General features: G+C 39.3%; 1 protein-coding gene and 1 pseudogene across 7 annotated transcripts in view; both read right to left on the reverse strand.

Moving 5' to 3' along the window:
* The window catches only part of KCNMA1 (potassium calcium-activated channel subfamily M alpha 1), a 917791-nt gene that overhangs the window by 497860 nt on the left and 396230 nt on the right, over positions 1–23701 (reverse strand). The gene's annotated exons all lie outside the window — the stretch shown is intronic.
* On the reverse strand, positions 9876–10100 carry LOC138146474 (large ribosomal subunit protein eL38 pseudogene; annotated as a pseudogene).

Raw genomic sequence — 23701 nt, forward strand, 5'->3', positions numbered from 1 at the left:
ATAATCCTTTGCACTTAACTAGTACCTTTCATCAGGGAATCTCAAAGTACTTTACAAATAATACTTATTTACTTTGTCTCCCAAAGGCAGAAGAGAGAAAAATGGCAACCGAGAAGGTCACAGAGGAAATCAGTGTCAGAAAGAACAAAACGTAGGGCCGTGCTACTTGGTTCCTTGGCCTAACCATGATTCCCAACCAACATTCTCAGCCCTGCTCCATCCACTTAGCATTTCTGAGGCTACCACAAATGATGGAGGAAGCATTTCACGCACAGCTTTGGATGGGAAAAAGCTAATGGCATCATAACCAGAGTGACAATGAATGATAATCTGGGTTCACCAATACACTCATATCACCACAAGCCTCCAGTTTCACCCAAGAGCCCTTCTGCTTGATAATTGAATATACTAAAAATCGAAAGCACCAGCATGAGAAACTGTGAGTAGAATGAAAGAAAACCTAATAAAAGTCTTACACCTCTGCCACCAAATCCCCATCCCAGGAGAGAATACACCTAGCAATCAAAAGTAATAAGAAATCTAAGACCAAGATTTCATTTTTTTTCAAAACTGGCCTTTTGTTATTTCTTAATTCTCCTACAAATGGGAAATGAGAAATAATTTCACCCATTACATTCAATGAAAGCAGACCATCTTTGACGCTGGAGTTCCTTTGTGTGGTAAGAGTATACTTGGCCTTATAGCCAAGGTATAAACACAATGGAATAACCCAGACAGACATGACAAGATACAATGAAAGGTTAGACTTTACTATTGCTTTGATTTAAATGACTAGGATCAATGTGAGTCAGGGTATTCAGCAGCTGTGTAATGATTAAAGGATCATAAATTTAGAGTTGGAAGAGACCTCAGAGCCCATTTAGCTCAAACCAAAACATTTTACAGATACAGAAACAGAGTCCTGAGGAGGTTAACTGACTTAACCAAGGTCACACCAGTAGTGAGCATTTGAGGCAGGATTTACACTCAACTTGTAGAATCATAGACTTATAGGTGAAAGGAACTTCAGAAGCCATCTTGTTTAAGTCCCTTATTCCACATAGAAAGAAACTGAGACCTATGGACATTATATGATTTGTCCAAGGTCATACATTTAGTAAGCCTCAGAAATGAAATTTGAACCCAGGACCTCTGATTCTCAATGTTCTTTCCATTACGCCACTGAAAGAGCTTATCATAGGAATGCAAATAGGAAACCATGGGTGACCTATCAGTTAGTTATGGCTGGTTAGGTGACCCTGACACAAGATGTAATCACCACATGTGGATGCACATCCTGACTTAAGATTTCCTGGTTCCTCTGCAGGAGCTGCAGCTGGCAGATCATATGTGAAGAAACCATATTCTAAATGCTTTTCTCTGATTCTTCAGACCAACATTTTATTTTGTCTTTGCAGGGTTTGTGTTTATCCCCTTTCTGTTGAGAATCAGCAAAACACCAAACCCAAAGTCCCAAACATAAGTCAGAGTCACCTAAAAGGTGACATATCTGGCCTGGCAGAAAGCTAAGCCCATAGTAAATTCAAACATCCAGTGACTGTGAAAAGATGAGAAAGTGGCTGGCAAGCAAGAGCTCTTATAAAATAATGCTCATTTCCAGGACTGCCAGCTACTACCCAGTGGATTTTCTATCCAGGAAGGCTCCCTAAGTCCCAATGGTTTGACTGAAGCCTGAAACTCTACAATTATGAATCCATTGCTTTGCATTAAAGAATAATGCAGCTATTTGCCTTAGGGATTCTAACATTTACTAAATCAAATCAGTCATTTTCAACTGAGTATGAATATGTCAGACCCACTCATAAAAGCAGGCTTTGGTTCATTTTGGGGTTTAGGGGAGTGGTAGGGAGGAGAAGAGAGTCTTTTTTTATCACAAAATCATAGAAATTGAGAAGAGAGAAAGGTCATCAACATCAGACATCTAGTCCAATCAATTCCCAAATGGTAGGCTCACTGTAACGTACCAGACAAGTGGCCATCCAGTCTCTCTTTGAGGTCAGTCTGAGAATAAAAGTTATGAAAAGATTTATGGGTAGAACTGAGGATAAAACACCAACTTTTCATTTTGAGCTTGGGATTTCCAACTCAAGATCCCCTACAGTGATCAGCTCAAACTCTATCAATGGGGACACTTGACTCTTGAAAGTCACTTATGAATAAAATAGTTCAGAGAAAATGATATTAATTGCAGCTCCCAACAAAGGCAAGAAAACAGAGGGTGGAAAGTTGAAGCTTGTACTGCTTGTCTTCCACCTTGTATTTAAAGGGGGAAAGTTTCAATAAACTATAACACCACAAACATTTATCAAGTGGCAACTCTTTACAGAACACTATGCTAGGCACTGAGAAACAAAAGTTAGGTAAGATACCAAATCTGTCTTCAAGAAGCCTGCAATATAATACAAAGTCAGAAAACTCTGAGTGGCAATGGTCTTTTCAATAGTATCTTTAAATTTTTATGCCAATGAGAAAACAAAAAAAGTTTGTGCCAATAAGAAACTTAAAAGAAAAAAATGGTGGGGCAGCCAGGCGGCACAGTGTGTAAGAGTGCCAGCCCCAGAGTCGGGAGACCTGGGATCGAATCCAGGCTCAGATACTTAGCACCCACCCAGAAACACCTGGCCATGTAACCTTGAGCAAGTTACTTAACCCCAATTGCTTTAAAAAAAATAGTTTTAAATACTTGGCACAGAGAGCCAAGTTGGAGAGTGAAAATGCAAAGCTGCAAAGTATGGTCCCGTGGAACAAGCAGTCAGTTCCTTCCTTGCACCTCAATGAGCTTTTAGATTCTCTGCTTTGGCTAGAAAAGCAAAATTATATGGAAGTCTTCAAGATTTTACCAATCCAACTGATAAAATGCCTTTTACGCGAGTCAATTGGCTTTTTTCAGAGATATTTTCAAGTTTAGCAAGGTATCTAGATTTGAAAAGGTTTAATTAATTAGGTGGAATTAAGTACCAACTTGGGATCATGACAAGTATCTGTCTAAATCAAACTAATTTGGGGACCTCTGAGACTATTTAGGTACTGGGAAAACTGAGGATAAAATCAACCAATCAACATATGTCTGCCCATTATAGTGTGTTTGGAGGGACAACATGGTATTCAGAAAAGAATGTAGGTGGTGGGGTCAAGACGATCCTAATTCAAGTCTGTCTCTGATGTTTATTAGCTATTTCAGTCACTGACAAATCATTTAATAGCTCAGAGTTCCATCTCTAAAATAGGGATAATAACAATGCCTACTTCACTGGGTTGTTACAAAGATCAAATGAGATAATCTATGTAATGAGTTTGTAAACTTGAAAGTGCCATATAATTTGTATGTTATCTTCATCATTGGCACCATCACCATCATCATCATCATCATTAAATGTGGCACAGGAAATAAAAGGAGAAACAATAGCCCATTAATTAGAGAAGTTTTAAGTCAAAATATTTATAATGGAAATGTTGTAATAGCAAGGAATTGGAAACAAAAAGATGTCCATCATTTGGAGAATGGCTAAATAAATTGTGGTACATGAATGCAATGGAATAGTACTGTGCTGTAAGAAATGATGCATATGATGAATGCAGAGAAACATGGAAAGATGTAAACAATCAAAGACTGAGTGAGGCAAGGAAATAATATTCACAGTGATGACAACAATGTAAATGGAAAGAACAAACTGCAAAATAATCCAAAGTAAGTACTGAAAAATTGCAAAGAAAAAGCATGGCCCCAAAGAAGAGTTATGAAATGTCAACATCCCATTCCTTTGGGGAAGTGGGAGGGCCAATGGGGTGGGACATTACACATATATCTAGACTTTTTCAATATGTTAACTGGTTTTGCTGATTTTTTCTTTTTTTTTCTTTTATACTTTAGAAATGTTATTTGTTATGGTGGAGAAATTCTGGTATTGTAAAAATACAAAATATGTCAATAAAGTTGGGGAAAAGGGGTTAAAGAAATTTTGAGTTTTATATGCCCATAGGATCAAAGGTTTGGAGTTAGAAAGTCACTATTTTAGAGGTCATTGTGACAAACTTCCATATTTTATTTTTATTTTACAGATGAGGAAACTGAGACTGATGAAGGTTAAGTTACTTGGAAACCATAACACTTAGAGCCAGAGAGGATCTTGAGAGCTAATCCAACGGAACCCTTCATTTTACAAGTGAGGAAATTGAGCTTCAGAAAAGTAAGTTGATTTGTCCAAGGTCACAGAGAAACTATAAGAGGCAGGATTTAAATCCAGGTCCTCTGACTCCAAAGACTTTTGGAGTCTTTCAGCTTTAGCTACACTACAATGTCCATCTTCCAAAAGAATGAAGATTATTCATCATTTAGTAGTTGTGTAATGAGTATTTGTTGAATTGACCTTAATTGTCTAGCAAAATAATCATAACCTCTTCTCTTGTCTCTTTCTTCCTGCTCCTATTCCTAGGAATGATTCTGGTTACCAAAGAAGAAACCCACAAGAAATGTCATAGTCACTGAATGTTTCACAGTCAAGATCAAAAGAAGAAAAGACACAAGAACAACAAGGAAGCTATGAAAAGTCTCCCCTTGTTGGAGCCAACCATTGGGTCCACTCACCCTGGTTCATGAAAATAACCTACCAGATAAAGCAAGATCTCATCAAAAGTCCCTACTTGTCACAGGACAGACAAAGCAGAGAAAAGCACTAGAATGTCTATTTTCTCTCAAATTCCTATCTTTAGGAGGAAAGAGGAGCTATGAGGTCCCTGATTCAAAGGTCCTGCAGTATCTGTGAGAAAATACCTAATTACTGATCCTCATGGACTCACAAGTGGAGTTTTGTTCCCTAATTTGCTGACTCAGAGCAGTGAATTCTATGCATTTCCTAGAATTCATGGATTCGAATAAGTTTCTGTGCTAGTTGAGGATTTCCAATTTCAAGGGGAAGGAGTGGTACCAGAAGCTCAGTAGACATCTTAGAATGTGTTGTTTCATTATTAGATACAATTTATTTGTTTATTGTTTCTAAGTCAAAAGTGATACAATTGTGCACAATTAAGCATATTCATGTACTTCTAGGAGAGGCTGACTCCATTTTGCCAAAGTCATTTGACTACAGAACAGAGAAAGTTCAAAGAGGAGCTGAGGTTTTTCACAGAGGTCTCAAGAGATAATTTCTGATTGGTTAAATTCATAATAGTCCACACTGCTCTAGATAATTGGTAGGCATTGTCCTAAAGGGAGAATCAGAGTTGAGGTACAAAAACTCACGCTTTGCTGAAAGCCACAAAGAGTTTGGACATTCTCTGCACTTTCACAGAGCTGGGAAGATAAGCATAACATCCAGAGTGAAAACAGAATTCCTCAGGGACAGAATTAGCTGAACTTAGTCAGGATAATGGCTAGCAGTACCACCTGGTGGTTAAACTATGCAAACAATACCTGGCAATAGTTGGGAGCTAAACAGTGTGAGTTAACCCTAATTTTAATTTTAAGTGTAAGAGGTCAGAGAACTTAAATAACAGTGAAGGGTGGAGGAACTATAGAAGTCTTTGCAGAATAAGTAGAACTAAGGCAAGGAAAAGGGGTTGGATTTAAATTGTAACAATGATTTTGTTCATTTGTAGAGGGAAGTCCTAGATGATGAAACTCTGTATCAAAGGAGTTGGTACCCTCTTTGAAATTTATAGTCTTAGAAAGCTGTTTCAGTCACTGAGGTTGTAACATGCCTAAGGTCTTATAACCAGCACATGTAAAAAAATAGAACTTGAACTCAAGTCTTTCTGGCTTTAAGACCAGCTGACTATGCCACGCTATAGAAGGTAACGAAGGAAAATGCTGTCTCATTTTTATTTGTTCTTATTTGTAAAAGTCCCATTATTCACCACTATTACTAGCATGTTATCTAAATTTAAGAGAACAGGTGGAACAATAAATTCATCAACATTGAATGACCAGAGAAATTGAGCAAAGGACTTTTCTGAAGAATATTTATATACTTAGTCTTCCCTTCAGCCACTCAGAATCCCCATATGATTCCTTATCTCCCAACATACATTTGTTGTTCAGTAGGTGTCGGACTCTTAGTTACTACATTTGGGGTTTTCTTGGCAGATATTGGCACGGATTGTCATTTTCTTCTCCAGTTCATTTTTACAGGTGAGAAAACTGAGATACAAAGGGTTAAGGGACTTTCCCCAGATCACACAGCTAATGAATATCTGAGGCTAGATTTGACCTCCTAAGTCTAGGCCTGTCACTCTGTGCACTATGGTGCCATCTATGTGCCCCCCACCTCCCCACAAAAATTCAGTCACGTGAAACTCTTCCCAACCTACATCTGACCCCAAATAAAAACTTGTCTTTTGATTCACAAATGGTTCTCCAAGTCTGAAATGCACTCCCACTTCTCACCTTCTTTCTAACCAAAAACTCAATATAAGAACTTTGAATTTCCTTTGACCTAAGTCTCTGTCGTGCAGATACCAGTAGTTTAAATGACTTGTCCTTGGATGAAGCTGATAGAAATGGGAGGGACAAACCCATACTTCTCCATCAATCAGTCTTTTCTTTTCAGCATGACCAGCCTACCTTGACTTTGGAGTTATGTGTCAATTTCTAGCTTTGTGAGTTTTCAGAAAAGCTTTTCAGAAACGCCTGTGCAAGGTGATAACTTAACTGACCGGCATACTGGATTTAAGGCAAAGGAGCTGGGCCTGACATCAACAATGTGTGTGACCTTGAAAAAGTGACTGCACCACTCTGAGGCCATTTATTTGTAAAATGAAGGATGTAGAACAGATGATATCCTGGGGTCCTTCTAGCTCTGAAATCCTAAAATCCCTGTGACTTATTAGCCAGCAGCTTCTATTTTATCAGGAGGGTCTTTAAATAGTTTGAGCAACAGGACTGAAGTTTGGGGAGTTCTCTGAAATTTTGAGATTTTCAGCTTGCTGAGGACTAGTGAGGACTAGGGCTATATTACTTAGTGTCATTTGTCATGGGACAGACCCCATCACTCAACTGAAGCTTCCCTCTTCAGAGTTACTAACAATCTAATTGCTGTATCTGATTGTCTTCATTCTCATCCTTCTTGACCTATCTGTTCCATTGGACATTTTCATGGCACCTCTCCTCTGTGAGTCTTCCCCTCCTAGACTGATTTTTTGTGAAGGCAAACTAGGCCATATTTCGCCTCATTTCTTACCTAGCCTTTAATTATTGACAAACTGAGACCTAGGAAAGACCTTAGTTTAAAAAAAAGACCAAGGTCTTCCACTGCATCTAGGGCCATCACCAGTCATCCTGACCTATGTGCTACTACTGGACACTGATGACTCTGGAGGAGAGAGTGAAGCTGATGAGTTTGTGCAGTTCTGCCTCACTTAAATCCAATTGACTTGCAAGTCAAGTCATCACCCTCCTGATGTCATTGGACCTCTTTGAGAATGAAAGATGAACAACAACAACCTACTTCTCATTCAACCTACATGACTGCTTCTTCTTTGTTTCTTGGAATCCTTGTTTCCTTCCTAACTAATTCAAATCCCACCATCTACATGAGACTTTTCTTTTTCCTCATGTCTCCTTACAACCCACCTCCCAGGTTCTCCTAATTTTGCCTCTAGGGGTCCCATGTAGCTGTTTTATAACTGTTTATATGTATGTGTATAAGTGTATATATATATATATATATATATATATATATATATATATATGAGTGTCTGTGTCTCTGTGTGTATATATGTGCATGTGTGTCATATGTGTATATGTCTGTGTACATTTACATGCCTATATATGTATGTGTATATGTACGTATACATGTGTGTGTATAAAATCTCCCCCATTAGAGTATAAATTCCACAAAGGCAGGGAGGCTTCTGCTTTTGTTTTAGTATATGCAATCCTTGACCATATTAGGTACTTGATAAATGTTTGCCTGCCGGAGAAACCAAAATTAAAGTTATAACTTAGCTAGAGAAACTGCAATTTCACAGGGAAATGGCTACCTACATTGCTTATTCTAGTTCAGGGTAGTGCATAAAAAAGCTGGGCTGGTAACTGCAAAGCCCTCTTTATTGGTCTGGGAGAATGTTGGAAACTAGCTGCCTTTGATTAATGGTCTGAGTTTTTTAAAGAGCTTGAATAGAAATAACTTTGGATTACAAGTCAGGAGTCCTACCTCTGAATTTGATTATGACCTTGGGCAAGTCATTTAACTCTGCTGGAGTTTTATAGGTCCCCTGAGCTGTAAAATTACAAGGTTGGATTAGATCACCTTGAATAAGTCTCTTCTAGCTCAAACTCTTCAAGAAGTTAGGGTGATAGACAAGTCCTGTAAAATCCATGCATATCCATCTTCCTTTAAGGTAGGGCACTCACTCTTACAATTTTATGCTAAAACTTAAAACATAAAATGCCCAGAATTCTGCCTTTTATTCTAACCTCAGTGGATTGGCATGCCTATATTTCTTTGAGTTAGAATCAAACTCTCAAGGGCAGATTCTCCATTGTCTTAGGATATTTCCTTAATGTAGAGCCCTTTAGGGAGGGGGAGAAGAGAAAAAAAAAGTATTATTACTACTATTATATTATTATTTGAAAGGTGAGTGAGGCTGGAAGGAAGTAATATGGAATTATTCCAGGTCAAAAGGAAGAGGATACATGACTGCTCTCCTCTAATTTCATTTCTGCACAGTGTGGCTAGACTATTTGGGGGCACCTTGGACCCAAAAGCATAAGTTTCCAGCAATAAATTCAATTCAATAAATACTTATTAATGCCTGCTCTGTGCAAGGCACTGCTCTAGGAACTGGAGATACAAAAACAAAAACACAAAGCCATCCCTGCCTTCAGGGAGCTTGCATTCTGCTCATGCTGTGTTTATCCCATGCTGCACCATCTCCAGACCTTTCTTTCAAGGTCCCCAGGAACTCATCAATCCCAAAGCCTCTCTCTATGCAACAACAGCAACAGATAATATGTGCATCACTACAAAATCTATATCTGGATATTTGCTCTTCTGGGCATCTTGCCCAGAAAGGGTGTACCACAATTTTGCTGGTTTCTACTAAACGAAGTCTCAATTTCATTTAAATGCCCACTTTGGAAAACACCAAATTAAAGTGTTAAGTCATTGAGAAAAAGAAGAGAGGAACCAATCGCACTGAAAGGTAAGAGTCTAGTCTACCTACTCCTTACATTTTATGGTCCAGGAAACTGAAGCCCAAATAAGTCATAAGATCATATATCTGCAGCTAGATGGAACTTTGGTGGCCTCCAAGTCTGACATGTTAGACTTCATTTTACAGAGAAGAATATTAAGATACTGGAAAGGAAGTGATTTCTCAATGTCATATAAGAACAAGTAGAAGAAATGAAATTTGAACCCCAGATCCTCTGACTGCAAATCAATTTCTCTCTCTACTATGATATTAGCAAGCATCCTAGCACACCCAGGATGGTCTGCTAGCACAAGTTCTTTGAACTGCTTTTCTAAGGGAAAGACAACTCAAAGGGGTCAACAATCTTAATTAAATATATATATATGTATGTATGTATGTCATTCACTAGAGCAGGAGGAAGGTCAGAACCCCAAATATGGAGAAAATGCAAACATAGAAGTAAAGAAGGTAAATGTCATTCACTAGTTCAGGGGAAAGATCAGTACCCTGAACATGGAGTAAATACAAGCAGAGAAACATAGAGAAATTAGCACAGATATCCAATAGACAGGGCTCCAACTGTCTAAACAAAGTAATAGATACATAATCACCAGACCAGGGAATGCCAACATCTGGGTTCTCAAAATCATGTCCACCTCTCTATGACCCCATTTAGGGTTTTCTTTTTTTTTTCTTCTACATTTCAATACAGGTGTTAACAATGAATGATTCCTTCACTTCAGCTCCTTCACAGCCAAACCAGGAGGGAGGGACTGTTTAAATTTCTCTGCCTTCTCTTTGTCTGTGATAACCAATGTGTACAGGTACCTGCTGCAGCGAACCTTAAACTTCACATTGTCCTTGTTTTTCTTGATCTTGAAAGATTTGGCATCTTTTCTCCTGGCTGTGAGCAAGAAGTCTTTTATTTCCTCGATTTTTTAGGGCATGGTGGTGGCGTTGGTGGGACGAGGAGCAGCTTGTGGCCTGAGAGGTCATGCCTCGGTAGAGATACAACTGCCAAGGAGCCGAGGAAGACGGAAAAGGAATTTGGGGTTTTCTTGACAAAAACTACTGGAGTGGTCTCGAGTGGTTTGCCATTTTGTTCTCCAGCTCATTTCATAATGAGGAAACTGAGGCAAACAGGGCTAAGTGACTTGCTCAAGATCACATAGCTAGTAAGTATCTGAGGCCAGATTTGAACTCAGGTCTTTTTGACTTCAGACTGGGAACTTTATTCAGTGCACTACCTAGCTGCCTATCTAAAATGTTTTGTTTATTAAATGCTTGCTAATGATTGATTGATTTATATCATAATACACAATGTTTTAAATGTTAATTGGTCGATATTGAATTAAATAGTCCAACAAGAAAAAAGAAAAGCCAATATATGCAGGGGTATGAAGAGTCCACTTCAGGATACACTGTTGAAATGAACACAAACCACAAAAATACTTTCTCTCTGAAAGAGCCAAGCCTTTGAACTATGTAAGCCTATCATTGAACTATGTAAGCACATGCCATCTGAGGCTTTCCCAACTTTAAGCAAACTAAAGAGGGATATCAATGATCTTTTATTATTATTTAAAATATGATAAGCAGTGGTAAAAGGAAATTAAAATGTTCAAATCTGAGTCTTCAAATATATGATCTTCAATGTGATAATATCTCTTGTTGAAACTAGACAGTTGTGAAATCCATCCCTTTTCAAAATGGAACACTCTCTTAAGGCGAAATCATTGAACTGAATGACAACATTATTCCCCTGTAAATATATTTAATCAGTTTTTAAAAAAGAATTATAAAATTAAGGCTGTAATGGCTGGGTATAAACATTCATTTCTGTTCCCACCCCCATTAGAATGGAAATCACCTCAGCACCAAGGTGAAACTGTCTTATACAGTATATTTACAGTGTGATTCCATGTGTAGTCCATGTGTCTGTGGGCTAATTATGTTTTTTAAAAGCTTTGATTAAATCCAAGCAACTTAAATAATATCTTTTCTGGAATGATTTCTAGACTATCAAAACACCTAGAAGAAACAAATTAGTAGGACTGACCTGTAAAGCTAGATGGTTAAGGATTTTGATGAATATGTATGGATTTCACTAGCATTTCAAAGGAGAGACCTTTGTTGCATCAAAACTTGAACCAAAGGAAAAGGAAATCCTCTATTTCAATGTATGAGTATTTGCAGGCATGCAGAGCTATATAGATTCTAAGTCAAAAATAAATTATACATATGTCAAAGCTTTGGGAAGACAGACCCTGGGAGAAAGCAAATGCAAACAAATTTCAAATGAGGGTAGCTAGGGATTTAACCAACAGCCAACTCCCAATAGACAACTGACTCTTAGGGGAAATAGGGAAGAGCCATAGATAAATAAAATCCATTTAATGTCTCCCAAACTCATTCTATTTCAATCTCTTTCCCCTAACTTTATTGTTGTTGTTTTAAATCAGGTTTGCTAAGGGGTAAAAGTATGTGAGTTATGTTCCTCTTTTATTCTCAAGCTTATCTTCATTGGGTCAATAGGCACTTACTTAAGATGCCTAGTGAGTGCCAAGACTTCAGAGACAAAAGTTGGGACAATAAGCAGTCCATGTCCTCACAGGATCATAAGATACAAAGAGCAGAAAGAATCTTAGAAGTGACACAGTGCAAAGATTCTTAAGCCTCTTTTGGGTTATTAATCCCTTTCAAAATCTAGTAATAACAATTGTTTTAAGAATTTCAGGTTTACAACCCCAATTGCCTGCCTTCCCACTCCAAAAAAAGGGGAGGAGAAATTCAGGAAATGCTAAATTTCAGTTAGAGGTTAGTGAAAATAAAGGTGTGATTTTTTTTTCTATTCCAAGTTCCTGGACCCCTGTAATAGTAATGGAATTTAAAGATCCGCCTGTATTGGCTTGGCTTTCAGATTTATTATGTTAAAACCCAGAGCTTGTGAATCCCACTTATGGGATAGACTTGTTGACATGAAAAGAGAGGGCTGAACTGGGAGGAGCTGGTGACAGTGAATTTAGAGAGACACAAGCAGAGAGAGAGAGGCAGAACTTTTTGGAAGCAGCATTGTGGAGGCAGAAATGGAGAGGATTGCTGAGGGCCAGTTTGAACTGCCCAGGACTTTTGATAGCTGCCACCCAGAGCTGCCAAGAACTGAGGAGACATGGCTGTTATGCTGGTACTTTGTCTGTCTGTTTTGATGTTGTTTTGCCAGATTCGTCCACTGGTGAAGGACAATCCTGTTGTTGCAGAGGACCTGGAACCTTGCTGTTGGTTTAGAGCTCCTGAGACTGTTCTGCAGACAGAGAGTGAATTGTGCCCACTGGTGAAGGCCAATGCTGTTGTTTCAGAGATCCTGGAACCTTGCTATTGGTTAAGCCCTGAAGAAGGATTTTCTTGCTGTATATTTACAGAAATCCTGGAAGGGGGTTTTGCTAATGTTTTCAGGGATCATAGGACTGTTCTGCAGACAGAGAATGAATTAATGAGGACACTGGCAATGTATCTTATGGCCTTGCTAAGCTTTGTCTCCCCAGGAACAAAAATTGCTGAGAACTTGCCTCAGGTCAAGATGAAGAAAAGACCTCTCTTTGAATATTAAATGCTGTGCTTAAGCTTGTTGTAACTCTGGGGTAGATGGCCTAGTCAGTTGTGATCCAAGGGTGGGGAACTTTTAAGTTTTTGGTCTTTGGGATCGACTAAATAAATTATAATGTCTAGGGGTGGAGTAGTACTTGGGAATTATTGAATTACACTTGGTGAATGCTGTATTTTGAACTATGCTATATTTTGATTTTCTCTGTTCTTAATTTGTCACTGAATAAAATGGAGAACAGCTATGCTGGTATTTTGAACCTTGGGAAGTTGCCTTTGCAAGGATTACAACCACTGAAATCTATGTAAAAACCTGTGATTTAGCCCAATTCTCTCATTTTACATATTAGGAAACTGAGGCAGTCTGTGGTGAATTGACTACAATCAACAAAGCCATTTGAGTCAAGATCTGAACTCATGTCCTCTGACTCCAAGACCAATGCTCTTTTGCATTACAAAACTGTTGTCTCTTAGAACTTATGGTCTGGTAGGCAAGGGAATAAAATGAGAGATAGATAAAAGAAAAAGAGAGAAAATGATAATTCTACACAGTAGTGCATGATAAGTACACTAATGAGGTACCAAATGAAATACTACATGAATAATGAGGAACAAAGTCATTACCCCCAGGAAGGATCAGAGAAAGCTTCAGTGAAGGAGGAGATAGAGTCTTGAGGGGGCTTTAAAAGAGGAGTGTTAATTATACAATGAAATGACTGGGAGACTAGTTTCAGGAGAAAGAAGAACTGGAGAAGTCATCTACTGAGTAATTAGCTTTAGATAAATCTAATGTTAAGTGCAAGTATAACTTAAGGGGTTTCCTAGACAAATATTGCTCCAAAAATCAAATAATGTTCCCTTACTTCTTAGTAATGATAACTGCTCACATTATAGGTGCATAGTTCATAGAACTGGAGGTCATCCAGTCCAAATAATTTTTTTTGTAAATAAGGAAATTGCAACCCAAATGGTTTTGGTGGCCAACGATGCCCCCACAATTATTTTATTGAGCCAGGATAAGAATGTGGGTGCCTTGACCCTTCTCTCTCCACTGGTCCCTCCACTGCAGAAACAGAATAAGAACAAAGCAATTTTCCCATAAATTGATAGGAATATGGTAACAATAATTATAATAGGAAGTAAAAGCTGATGTTTATATATCACTTTATGTCTTACAGAGGCTAAGAGGAAGAAAGGATCATAGGATTGAGTGATAGAGACATTCAGAAGATTAATCCAACTGCCTCATTTAACAGGACAGGAAACTGAGGCACGGATAGGTTTAAGTGATTTGCCTGAGTTCAACCACACATCACATAAAATAGGTAGAATTTTAGTCCCGAGGTCCTCTCTGACTCCAGATCCAATACTTACCAGTTTGCAAAGTACTTTCTTCACAATGTGCCCTGAGGTAAGCCATGCAAGCATTATAATATCTGTTTCTAAAATGACTACATGGAAGTACAGGGAAAATCAAAAGCCTGACTGCTTGACAGTCAGAGCCAGAGCCTGTCGGATCCAAGCCTTCAATCTCCAAATCTATTGTTATTTGCATCCAGCATACCTAGTATTTTAAGTCATTCCCTGTGTCCCTAATCAGCTTTGGAAATCCCACCTTGGGATCATGCTGTCCTGACTGCTGAGTGTGTGGATACAAACTCACACTTGTTATCATATCTAGATGGCTCTAGATGTTGTTGCTGCTGTTGTTGTTGTTGTGTTTGTCCATTTTTGAAGAGGACCATGACATCAGGGAGATGATAACATGTCTTGTAGTTGACATGGATTTGAGGGAGGGAGGGCTGTCCAAGATCACCAGCCTCACTTTCTCCTCCAGAGCCATCTGGGTTCAGTAGCCAGATGTTCATAAGGATGATTGTAGAAGGACCAGGATGTAAGAGTAGACCCTGGTCCTTTTAGGCTAAGGCTTGTTCACGTTCTCATGTAACACCCATTCAGTGAATAGGCTCCAGATACTCAACTATGATTCACCTTGGTCTAATTCCTGACACAGGCACGAAGCCCCCCACTCCCCACACACAGACTTTCTCTTGCCCTGGGAATAGTAACCAAAAAACACCACCATTGTTTCTGAAATGGGTATCTCAATCAACTCTCCTATGTCCCTACTCACCATCACTGTGTCTTCTCAAACCAAACCACCTCTCCCTAGCCATCACTGCTCTACATGTGCAGCCTTCCAAGATTAGAAAGGAAATTCCTAAAGACAGAAGCTATCTCTCTTTTGTACTGTATCTCCAATGCTTTAGTATAGTCCCTGATATATAGCAAGGACTTAATAAATGCTTCTTCATGCCTTCATTCATTGACTGAAGTCCCACATTTCATTCATTTTGTTCCATTTATTTCTAAAATAGCCCAGAGTGGGATAAGACCTTATTAAAGTTGAGTTACTCTAAAGTACTAAAGCTAACCATGATATTAACTTGTATGCTTTTTTTTTTTTATGAGCAAACAGGGTTAAGTAACTTGCTCAAGGTTACACGGCCAGTTATTTCTGGGTGTGGTGCTAAGTATCTGAGCCCAGATTTGATCCCCAGGTCATCCCAACACTGGAGCCAGTGCTCTTACTCACTGAGCCACCTGGCCACCCCTAAGCAATTGGGGTTAAGTAACTTGCTCAAGGTTACACGGCCAGGTGTTTCTAGGTGGGTGCTAAGTGTCTGAGCCCAGATTCGATCCCCAGGTCATCCCAACACTGGAGCTGGTGCTCTTACTCACTGTGCTACCTGGCCTAAGTTATATGCTTTTAATAGGGCTCTTCTGTGGTATACAGTCTTGGAGAATGTCTGCCCACTGCCAAATTCTAGTCTCCATTGTGGTTTTTGCTTCCATAGTCATGAATATTTTCTGGTTGGTGGCTCAGGCCCTGTGTGTCCATCTTTAGATGACTTTGACCCAAATATTTTGTGAGTAGGACCGAACACATGTCATTTAAAACACGCCAGTTAGAAGCATCACCTGCTGAGGAATAAAGTAGACATGTAATCACGTTTCATATGGAACTGTGACCTTCATCCAATATACATGCCACATTCACTTATGAATGGTGTCTTTACAAGGCAAACTGCAGAAGAACCTACAAAGATATCCCTGAAACTAGCTTGCTCAGCCCCTGGCAAATTCATTCAGATAGACTCGGTATATTAGTGTTGCTGTTAAGTAACTCAAGTGGGGGCAGTTAAGTGGCTCAATGGATAGAATGCTGGGCCTGGAGTCAGGAAGACCTGAGTTCAAATCCAGCCTCTGACACTTACTATCTATGTGACCCTGGGCAAGTCACTTAATCTCTGTTTGCTTTGATCCACTGAAGAAGGTAATGGCAAACCACTTCAGTATCTTTGCCAAGAAGGTCCCAAGGGCAGTAAGGTCCACAGGACCACAAAGTCAGAGATGACTGAACAATAATAATCCCTAATCTAGGGAAGGGAAAGGATGAGGAAAAACTTCTCTAGCAGAACTATCTCTTTAGCCTTTGACTCGGGAGCAGATGTTAATCACCTTTTGAATATCTATACTAATGGGGGAGGGAAGGAAGTATGAGCAGTAAAATAAGTCAGAAGTTCAACCCCATAAACACTTATTAAAAGAAAAAAAAAAGAAAGAAAGCTTGACATGGTGGGAAAAGAGCTAACCTTGAAGTTGTGATGACTCAAGCTCAAGTCTTGCTTTTGACACATATTAACTGTGTGGCCATAAGCAAGCCATGTGCACTTTAAATTACCCCCAGGCAATTATCAAAAAACTACCAAATTCTTTAGAATTACCAAGTGGTATTTTTTGGGGGGGAGGATTGTCAAATGGAATGGGAAGTACCTCTTTCACCAGAAGTTTTAAGGTCTCTCACTGCATGTAGGGTCACCTCCAGTTACCACTGGACCCAGATGACTCAGGAGGAAAGAGTGAGGTTGGTGACTTTACACAGTCCTCTCTCACTTAAATCCAGTTTATGCACAAGTCATGACATCATCTTCCTGATGTTACAGTTCTCTTCAAGAATGAAGGACAAACCATCTTCACAGATGAACTCAAAGGTTAAGACTTAAGTAAATAATAAATACACACATATTTAAAGGCAACCTGCTAGGTGCTGGAAATTCAAAGACAAAAATCAGTCAGCACTAGGCTTCATACTGTTGTCTTGGGGATGTTAGACATGATTTTGCTTAGTTTATTTTAAAATAGTCTGTGATCCATGTGATGGGGGAGGGAGGAGAATTGAGAATGCTAGAGTTGGAATCAAAAAGGTCTGGATTTGTATCCCGTCTATGACATCAACCAGCCAAGTGACCACAGGCAGGTTTTTAGATACTCAGTCTCTCCCTCTACAAAACAGGATTATTAAAAATCTGTAGAGCCTACTATTTCCAAGGGTCGTTGCGAGACATACCTGAGATAATGTATGGAAAGTATTGTAAAAATGCCACTGATTTTGTTATATTGTGACTTTAGTCTTTGAATACTGCTCTGTAAGACTATACCAATGGGCAATCTTGCACTTCTGTACTTGGGTTATCCAGGCATCCACACCCCAAGTTCTGTCTATATTAAAGATGCATTTCTGGGTTTTTTGGTTTGGTTTGGTTTATATTCCTGTCTCCTCTTGTTTTCCTTATACTGAGTCTGGGGTGTATAGTATTTTGCAATATTCCAAGCATTTCAGTGTTAGTGATTACTGGCAGCTGGAGGAGGAGGCCCAAAAACCTGCTGGAAAAAAAGGCAGGTTGATCAATCAGGTCTGAAAAAGTCCTTCACCATTATTCATTCTAACTTCTCTGTTCTACAAATGAAGAAATTAAGGGTGTCTCTCTCTCTCTCTCTCTCTCTCTCTCTCTCTCTCTCTCTCTCTCTCTCTCTCTCTCTCTCTCTCTCTCTCTCTCTCTCCCTCAGAAGGGAAGTCATTTGCCTAAAGCTACACAGTGAATCCATAACTAGTTTAGGCTTAAAAAATTTGACCCCAGAAAATTCTAAAGTTAATTAGGTCACATGTAGAAAATTGAGAATTTAGTCTTTGTCCTCTGAGACTTAGATTCTAAATCAAAATCTAACACATTTCTTATTTAGATGGGAACTAGCATTGGCAGCACTACAGGAAATAGGAAATGATTTCCCAGCTGCAAGCCCAGAGCACTCAGAGTGCTATCTCCCACCCTAAAAACTGTACCCATATCTCCTTAAAGACCGGCAAGCCTCTGGTTGATCAATAGATGATCCCTAAGTTTTTAAAATAGAGAGAACTAATTAAGAAGTTATCTTGAGTTCTGCCATTAACCAACCTTTGGTCTATAATGGACCATGTGCACACACACACACATTTATATTTTGAGATCCTTGACTTCCTTCAAATCCTGACTCACTTTCTATCTCCTCTATGAAATACTTTCTGATTCCACTCTTCAGTTACCAATAGACTTTGAACCTGCCTTAGTCCCAGTAGTAGCTGATTCTAACTTTCTTTGTGACTTTAAAGGAATTGTTAAATCTGTCTGGTTCTCAGTTTTGCTATCTGTTAAAATGGCAAAGTTATAAGAGATCATAGGATAGAGGCGTCCAGTTGGAAGGGACTTCAGAGGCCATTTTACAGATGAAGAAACTGAGGTTGAAAGACATTCAATGACTGACCCAACACAGGTAGTAAACATTACAGGAAGAATTCAAACTCAAAACCTCTGGCTCTACAACTAAGACTACTTTCATGGGTTTCAAAGATCCTTTCTGAATCTAAAACTCTTGACTAGCTCCAGACTCGCTAACTTTCTGATCTAAGAAAGGATGAATCCTTCCTTCCCAACAGTGACAATCCTTTGGGCATCAAACAGCAAGGAGAATCATGGCATGTCTGTCTCAGTCCAGCACTCCTGGAGGTCTCCAAGCTGTCTGTCAGAAGATTCACATCACCAAATCTATTCAGTGAATTGTCAGTGTAGCTGACAGCCCACCACCCATGGATTGGAGCACCTCATCTTCTGTGCTAGTTGGCTGTAACAGCCAAGCCAGATACATTTTTCTTCCTACCTCTAAATGTCATCCATCTTCCCCAATACAAACATCTATGATGGACTTGGAAGGTGTTGCCTCCAAGGCTCTCTGGGAAATGACAGCAGGACCTAAGCATGTAGGGCACAATCCCTGCCAGGCCACTCTTCCTAACCAACAGGCAACCCTACCAGCACTAAGTAGATAAGTGGCCACCCCCACCTCACATTTTGGATAAGCCAAGAACAGCTGTACTGTTCTCATTGCTCTCAAGGAGCCACTAGGTGTCAGTGTCTGAGACAGGAATTAGGAATCCATGACCTGTCCTCAGATCTCTTAATTAGTTTGGTTTTGATGGACTCTAATAGAACTAATTTTAGGCCACTAGGAAAGTGAATAATTGGCAACACAGTTAGCTCTCTATTATCTGTGTTAGCAGAAGAGAGCAAGAGTACCAGTATTTCCCAAGCACTTAGATGAAAATTATAGCAAGGCAGAGTGGATAGAAGGTTGATCCCAGAGTCAGGATGACCAGGTCTTAAATCCCATCTCTGATGCTAATTAGCTGTGTGACTGTAGGCAAGTCACTAACCTTTTCTGGGCCTCAGTTTTGTCACACATAATTCAGGCATAAAAATACCCATTGATGCCAACAGGATTGTTGTGTGGCTCAAATGACACAACACATCTCATTTGTAAATGCAAAACCCTTTACAAAATTTGAAGCAGAATAGAAATGTCAGCTAATCAGATCTTTGTATCCCCAATGAGTTTAGAAGAATATCATAAATGTACAGATACTTTACATGGACAGCCTCTACCTCACAGGACTACTGTAAGGACCAAATGGGATAATATACAAAAAATACTTTGCAATCAACATGTATTAAGTGCCTACAATGTTCCAGGCACTGTGCTAGGGATTCAAAGAAAGGCAAAAGTTAGTCCCTTGATCTCAAGACACTTACAATCTAATGGAGAACACAACAAGCAAATGATTATGTATAAACAAGATATATAGGTATATATGTATATATACACATACACACATATGTGTATGTATATGCATACATAAATGTATAGGTATATAAATATGCATACAAATACATACATATATATACATAGCTGCCTGTGTATGTATATGCATGTGTGTATATACATATATGTACATATACATATATAGTGTGTGCACTGGACATAATCAATAGAGGGAAAATGCTAGAGTAAAGGGGGATCCAAAAAGACTTCTTATAGAAGGTAGAATTTTTTGCTATTATTGCTATTTAAACTGCTGAGCTGAATTTAAATTGGAGAAGAGGCCAGAAAGGCAAGAGAGCAAAAAAGTTTTCAAAATACATTACCTCCTCCTCCCTCAAAAAAGTTTTAATTCATCAGTTCCCCTGTGTATTGGGTACGAGAACTTGGATTACTATCCAGAGACCCTGAGCCCCATTTCTGCAATTTAATTAAAGTGCCATTGAGGAATGCTTTAATCACAGTTCCACATCATTGGGAGGCTAGAGGAGAAAATCAAAGACCATGGATCTCAACCTGCTGAGATTTCCTATAACCAAAAATATTTATCACACACCAGTCAACCTTAACATTGAAATGTGGCATGGGGATAGAGGATAACAAACAACTATTTTAAATGAGAATTCAATATTTCAAGGGCAATGCATTGGAGTCATAATCTTGGCCCAAAAAAATACGTATTCTCCCTATATTACCCACATAAATCAGTTTAGGCAGATTGACATGTTTTAAAATATTAAATGCTTATAGAGAAATGTATAGAAAATCCACAGTACATTAATCCTATAACTGGATAAGATGTCATAATAAGGAATAGATATATTAATAGGTTGTGATACAACCATTTCTTTTGCTTCAACTAGAGTCGTAGGTGGCAGAGACTAATCATTAAGGGGAGTATATAGGTACATGCAACAAACCAGACTCCTGGAAAATGTCTGAACCCTGAGGGGCATGAGCAGCGTGCAGGAACCTGGGCCAATGGGCCTCTAAACATTTCCCTTTTTCCAAAGGAGCTATTTTCCAGCATTTGGGGAAAGGGGCTATGAGTAAATTCACCTGTTTCATTTTACAGTTAACACTCTTCACAGAGATTTCCAAGTGGTCTTAGAATTCCTCCAAGAAGATGATAATTTCCATCCAAGAGGGCAGCAATTGTCCATTAAAAAGCTCCAGAGAGCCCCACTTCTAGAAATGAGAAATTGACACCCTCTCTGAAGGTGAGAGCACCAGGAATAGATGATACACTCAGCCCAAAGAGATAAATGGTCTCTGGCAGCCACAGAACCCTCCCTCCAGGCTCTAAAGAAGAAGGTGCCTTTTTTGTTGCTTTTTTTTGGAGGGGGAAAGGCAGGACACTTGGGGTTAAGTGATGTGCCCAAGGTGACATGGCTAGTAAGTGTTAAGTGTCTGAGGCTGAATTTGAACTCAGGTCCTCCTGCCTCCAGGGCCCATGCTCTATTCACTGCACAGCCTAGCTGCCCCAGGAAATTACCTTTTATACCACTAAAACACAGAAAATATAATAGAAAGACTTGTCCTATTGAGATTTGGATTCATGCTAACACAGATTGAATAAAAATTCATGGAAATGTTACTCATTTATTGGAAAAACTTGCTAAGGAAAATCACTTCATATTTTCATATCTCAGTTTCCCTGTCTAGGCTGTTGTTGTTCAGGCAGGTCTAACTCTCTGTGATCCCATTTTGGGGTTTTCTTGGCAAAGATTCTGGAGTGGTTCGTCATTTCATTCTCTAGATCATTTTACAGATGAGGATACTGAGGCAAACAAGGTTAAATGACTTGCCCAGAGTCATACAGCTGGTAGGTTGTCTGACCTGGGATCTGAAGTCATAAAGATGAGTCTTCCTGATTCCAAGCCTGGTGCTCTATCCACATCACCATCTAGCTACTTTCTCCATTTTATGACTACTCTATCTATAAGTTAGTTCAATTAGACTAATCTCTAAGGTGCCTGTGCTAAATTTCAGATCTTATGATCCTATAATGTCTACTGCTCCCCCCCAACTCCATTTACAATACAGTCTCATAAGAGATATATGAAGGGTTCCCCAAGTTTGCTATCTCTGAACCCTAAAATTTCCCAGAAATGGCATCATACCTTCAAAAGATCTGAAAGGAAAATGTACTCCATATACTTACAAGGATGTGCACCCCATTCCTATCCTCAATAGGCAGCCAGGCTCAATTCAAGGGTGAACTACCCCTAAGTCAGACATAGTGAGAGATAGCAGAAAGAATGGTACAATGTAAAGAGTGTTGAATTTGAAGTCAGAGGGCCTAGATACAAATCCCACTCTGCTACTTAGTGCCTAAGTGACCCTAAGGCAAATCATTGTTTCTCTGGGTCTCAGGGGCAGTGTGGTGGCATTGTGGATAAGGGCTGATCTCAGACACAGGAAGACATAGGTTCAAGTATTAACTTTGACATCTAGTGGCTCTGTGAGATTGGATAAATTATTCCCTGTCTCAGTGCTCTGGGTGACTCTCCAAGAGTATAAATTGTAAAGGAGATGCTCCCCTCCTCTGCTTTGGTAGAAGATGTCTCTTCATTTAGGCGTTCCCAATATCAACAAAACCACAGATCTATTCCTTAGCCCTATCCCTTCAAATACATGTAGCAAATGCAGCTATGAATATCTATCAATATTTAAAATATAGAGGCAACATGGAAAAAGGAAACAGAGTGACAGACTTCATGTTAGTCAGCTCTGGGTTCAGATTCAGCCTCTGACACTTACTACCTATTTGACCCATAAGCAAGTCACTGGACATCTCTGAGCCTCATGTTGATCACCAAAACTCAGTTACAGGGTCATTGTGATTTGCTTGAATGGATTCCCCACACCTGCAAGCCCCTTCTTCTTTCCTCAAGATGTTAAACATAAGCCCCAAAGCAGGAGAAAAATTACAAATCCAGAATTAGCATTTAATTGTCTATGACATGCTACTAATCTGGCATTTAGTTTATTTACTCCTTTCAGCAGAGGCTATTAAAGAATCTTTGCCTGGATTTTGTACTTAGTATTTCTCTAATGAAGCATCAAATCCATTTCACAAACAAGTGGTTTGACATTCTAGCCCTGGAGCCCTAGGTGAACATTCAGGTGGATGTTCTCTTCAAGGCATCATAATTGGGGTTCTCTTGCCAGGACAGCTCTCCCACTCTGTTCTCTAAGACCATATCTATTGGAGAATTTCTGACTCTGGGGACAGGAAGAAAGTGAGGTCAGTCACAAGAAGATGAAGTCACACCAAGTTGCAGGTCTTAATCTTGAAGCCTCAAGTAAAACTTTTTTCTGGAGGTAATACAAAATAAATTAGAGTTAGAAGACTTAGATTTGAGTTCTAGCTCTAACTTATGACTCTAGACAGGTAAGTTCATCTCTGTGAACCTCAGTTTCCCTCTTCTTTCCTTTTCTTTTCTTTTTCTAAACCTTTTAGTCCAGAGAGTAGAGACTGATCCTTTAAGGGGGACTAAAGCTGTCAGTCTCCATGTCTACTTTGTCTTCAGGGCCCTGTGTGGCTAGCTGCCATGACCCGCCTTTCTATCCAGTTGGAGCCAGTGACAAAAAGAGATACAGTAGGAGAGATGAGACTAGGTTATGGACAGCAGCAAGACCTGCTCCAAGTCAAGTATGGCAGAAGCAGCCAAAGCAGGAAGAGGAATAGGAGAATGAATGGAAAGTGAATTCAGAGTGTCGGAGCCCATCAGCTATCATGAAGCAGGGAGGAAAGGTAAGCTAGAGCCAGGGAGATTAGCCTTTATCTGTAGACTGCTCTTTCCTTGTTTAAACTCTCAATTTAAATTCTGAATAAACCCAGGCATCACCATCATCATCATCATCATCTCTCTCTCTCTCTCTCTCTCTCTCTCTCTCTCTCTCTCTCTCT

Source organism: Petaurus breviceps, unplaced genomic scaffold (assembly GCF_028583685.1).
Source record: "Petaurus breviceps papuanus isolate PSGF00001 unplaced genomic scaffold, PetGlider_PUasm1.0 90762, whole genome shotgun sequence".
In the NCBI taxonomy this organism is placed as follows: domain Eukaryota; kingdom Metazoa; phylum Chordata; class Mammalia; order Diprotodontia; family Petauridae; genus Petaurus; species Petaurus breviceps.